Source organism: Fopius arisanus, unplaced genomic scaffold (genome assembly GCF_000806365.1).
Source record: "Fopius arisanus strain USDA-PBARC FA_bdor unplaced genomic scaffold, ASM80636v1 scaffold00135, whole genome shotgun sequence".
Lineage (NCBI taxonomy): Eukaryota > Metazoa > Arthropoda > Insecta > Hymenoptera > Braconidae > Fopius > Fopius arisanus.
The window spans coordinates 1-4840 of NW_011887874.1; positions in this window are offsets into that span (position 1 = coordinate 1).

Below are 4840 nucleotides of genomic sequence, written 5' to 3' on the forward strand. Positions count from 1 at the left end.
CCCCCTGCTTCAGGGCTAAAGTAAGAGGGTACAAAAAAAAGTGCACAGGGTACATTCAAGTACTCAATGAGTACAATCCAAACCAACAAAAAAAAGTTAGATTTTTCAAACTTCGATGCCAACTTCACATAGCTAAACGCCAAGAGGTATAATCTAGGTCTCGCCAAACGAAGAAGGCGCAGCTGTTAGGAATGATAATACTTGCTTGGAAGTACTAGTGCTTGGATTATGCAATTGTCCGACGCCGTCCGGAGGACCTGTCACGTCGAGATATACCTTGTATAAGCAGCCTATCTCAAAACCAGATACGCCCATACGTGTTACGAATAATAATTATAAACTATTCCCCACACATTGGAATAAAATAATTCGTGGGCCACCAATTAGGAAATGTGAAATAGAGGATTATGACAATTTGTGCAAACAGAAACTAAAATAAAAGACAAGGGAGCTAAACTCGATGAGGAAATTCTTTGAAGCGAATCTGATCCGCGGATAAAAAATATATGGCGCAAAAATAGTTGAAAATCCCCCTTAAGAGCCACCACGGCAGAAGTCCCAGAGTGAAAACGAAAATTAGAGATTACATACAGAGATGAATTAAACCTCGAGGCGAATCCACGTCGGCCATTTTTCGCTTTTATATATATCAGAGTTGCTCATCACCTCACCATTCCCTAATGACTGAAATTCTGCGACTGTATGAAATCAAATCGCCATCTCCTGTCCATTACTTTTACAGTTCTAATTAGGAATGCGATTTTGGTTTTTCCTCAAAGCCGCGCAAATTTTCCAGAACAATTTTTTTTTATCGAAAGCTAAATTTTATTTTCCCAAAAATAGCAATCTGTCAATATAGCAGTAAATATTTCAATTTTAATATTGATTAATAAAAATTGTGATTATCAAAAAATAATTCCGAATTGATCGCGGGTGATGAACCACTTGTCGTTTGAATTTTGAGAAAGTTGTAATTAATGTTGCTAATTGAGAGATGGAAAAGGCGATATTGTAAAAGTTTTACTGGGATCGGCAAGAGAAAAGGAATGGGTTCGAAAGGGCCGAGGGTATAGAGGTGCAATTTACAATGTTCAGTATGCAAGTGCCATTGGTGTGCCACTAGCCGACGTGAACAATAAAAATACGACGGGAGAATAAATGCGTTCGCCATTGTCGTGAATACCGGAAAATGTTGGTTGCAACCCCCAGAGCCCTCGAACAGTGGCTTTTCCATTTTCTCTCTCGCCTCACCGCGTCATGGTTCACCTCATTTGATCCCACCCACACCATTTTCCCTTTAATACGACAAGGAATAGAATGAGTGATACGATGCGAGCAAGTTCTCGAGGTTAAATAGGGGCTGTTCATTGACCGATTAATTCTGTTTTAAGAAGCTGCACGTGAGAATCTGTTAGCTAAATTAACCCTCCAAAAAATTTCAATTATATACTGAATACTCAGCTGTCAATAATTCCCAACTGAAAAATAAATAGTTGCCCAAATTTTATAGTGCCATTACACACACATATTCAAAACAACTATTTTCAGAATAACAACACTTGTCATCTCATTTGCAAAATCTAAACAAATGTTTACTCTACCTCATCTGTATATCCCCACAGATATAAAGATATAATACGACAACTGGGAGAGTCCGCTCATTATGACAGCGAGGATAACGAGACGACGTAGCTTTTTGTTTGGCATCTCGAGTTTCCCATTCCCTCCCCCCACACTAGCGTGCTGAGATTTTAAAACATGCAATTACTTTCACCGAGCATCACCGCGTCTATAGTATTTCGTGGAGCTGCTTTTTCGGAGTTATAATGCACCCCACGACAATGCACACGAATTCACACACATCTGAAGGCTCATGTGTGTGTTATACTATTCTTATCAAGTGGGAGGGCTTAACAACGGGCCTTGCCATTAAGCCGTATTATAAATTTACTTCGAATATTCCCGAGTAAAGACTCATTAATTGCGGGATGAAGTGGAGTTGTAAAATTTGTCGGCTTGACGAGATTTTCCTACGAAAGCTGACTCCCCCGGAAAACAACTAATTAGTGTACTAGAGTGGAAGAGAGAAATTCACATAATAGCTATTTACAATCGAGCAATTTTCGGTTGCAAAAATTTCACCAAGAGACTTTTATTTCCGAATATTATCGAGCCCCCTAACTCAAGTAAACCGGATATTTTGCTAATCTATTTTTTCCTGTCCTCTTTCCTCTATGAAAATTGCTTCTACCAAGAAAATACATTTCCGCAATAAATAAGAAAAATCAGAATGCACGGGGTTACGGATTTTTCCCTGAAGACCTATATCAAATTTCCCATTCCAATCTCCCGTGATTTTCAATAACTATTCCTGCACAATTATTTATTTATCACTCTATCACGTTGAGTCTACTATTTAAAACCATTTAAAGTCAATTTTCGATTAGACATCAATGTCTTGGCAAATGAGTTAATCAGTATTGAACCAATTTTCAACTCTAACACCGAAATAAAATCGTTATTCCTTTTGTTAAATAGTTTAATTATGCAGGTGGAGTTGTACAAAGGAAATCAGGGCTACCGAAGACAGGTAACTCTGGTTAAGCCCCGGGACCAATCCCCATGCATATATTGTCAAGCGCTTTCAAGGGATTACCGAGTTTCACTTGCCAGCCAAGACCAAGGCGTCTGTTGCACTCCTCCCCTCCCCTCCCCCCCTCCCGTGACATTACCCCAGTAACTATTAACTGCATCTAATTACAGGGTCTGATGCAGCGTAGAGGTCTTAATTAATGGGCCAGAGATTTACGCACAGTTGCACGTGAGTCGCCAACTCGTTAAACATCGTCTTTATCCCGCGATAATTCAGTTCAACTTATGCTATTTTTATTATTACTAGAATGAGTGATTAATTGATGGGGCAATTAAGGAACCGAGACACCAATGTATAATATGTGATAAACAGAGGATTGGTTATTCGAAAATCGAAAGATACGTTATAACAGAAATTGGGGAAAGGTGCGATTTGAAAAAATAATTAGGCCCCCGTACATTCGAATTTCTATAATTATCTCATGAATGCTCATCCTACAAGACTTGAAGGCATTCTTGAGACACGAGTAGGAGAGGAGGAGAAAAATAAAGGAGTATAATAGGGGTTCTTCTCGACGTAGTTTTCGTCGAGTACTCGGTTGTGAGAGTCGTCGAGTCTCTGCATAAACGGAGAAAGATAAAAAATGTGGATGAAAAAAAAAAGGGGGAGACGGGGACTTGGAACAACGTACAAACAATTCAAGCGGAATAAAAAAGTTTGCTGCTCAATTTATCGACTAAGTAGCATCGTTTAAGAAAGTTCAGGATTTTGGAAACCAAAAGCCTGAGGAATCTATTCCACTTTTTCCTCGTGTTATTTGCATTTTGTGATAACGCGAGTCTGCGAGATAACCGGAACGATTTCTTCTCGACTTGTTTAACCCAGAAAATTCTGACGAATTTTTCAATTTTTTCAATTCTCCGTTTTAATTCAAATTGAACGATTAATTTCAATAATTACTGTGAATTGTCTATGTTAGATGGAATTTCAAGAATTAGAGTTCGATTTGATTTCATTGGCAATCAACTAATTATACCACTACCTCAATTCATCAACGATCCAGTTTGACTCGACCGAACTCGGATTGAAATTTCGTTTTGCGGTTTCTAATTGAAATCTTCCGGTCTAGTAATTCACCTCTCGCATCCCAATGCGCCATTTGAATTTCCCAACGGTGGGAATAAAAGCACGTAATGTACGTCGGCCCAAGTACAAAGGAATTCAATTCGATAAGAGGATATCACCATAAATAGACGAGGAAAATGGAAGCATCAGTTCCCTAATTTTCGTCATTCTTAATCCCGTGAAATTGGTTGGAAAAAATTCATTAGAGACATTAAAAATGAGAGGATGATTAAAATTTTTTTTAGCTCCATTTTTTTCATAGTCTTCATGATCTGTTCGAAAGTACAAAGGGAGAATTTTCTCGAATGAATTGACGTAATTTTTCATTCAATCCAACCCCCACTGAATTTATTCTTTGACTTTCACATCAAAATGAATTTTCATTAACCCACAAATGAGAGAATGATTCCATGTTATTTGTTAATTTTTCTATTATAAAATCCACAAGTCATCAGTCTCAATTTTCGTGATTAATTCACCATTATTTTTTAGAATTAAAATAATTGGGATGCTCTTCGGGGAAACATTGATTGAAATTTTATGTCCTTTGACTGAAATACGAATTATATGCAAAACCGAGATGATTTTATTCAGAGGAAAATGAATGGCCACGCTCTAAATTCACTTATCTTCGTTCTTTCAACTTCAGTGACTTTCACGATTCCATTAGAAATTCCGAGGAAACATCGACCCCCTTCCTGGCTATTTTATATCTTCTCGCTTTTATCTCCGCGGGTAGAACAAAATTGTAAATTGAATATTTTTCCGAAGTATTCAAAAAATGGATTTTTATCGATTTTTGAAAAAAAATGTATTTTCATCTCCCAATCAAATCAAATCTTTTTTCGGACTGATAGAGAGGTAAGCTACTCAGAACTCACGAGTTTCCGCGAGAATTTAAAAAAAAATCATTTTCATCGATTTTCATGAGTGATGGTCCAGAAATTTTTGGAAAAAAATTATTTTTTTTTTTAATTCTCGCGAAAACTCGTGAGTTCTGAGTAGCGGACCTCTTTATCAGTCCGAAAAAAGATTTGATTTGATTGGGAGATGAAAATCAATTTTTTTTCAAAATTCGATGAGCATGAATTTTTTTCGAAAATCGAGGAAAATATTTTTTTT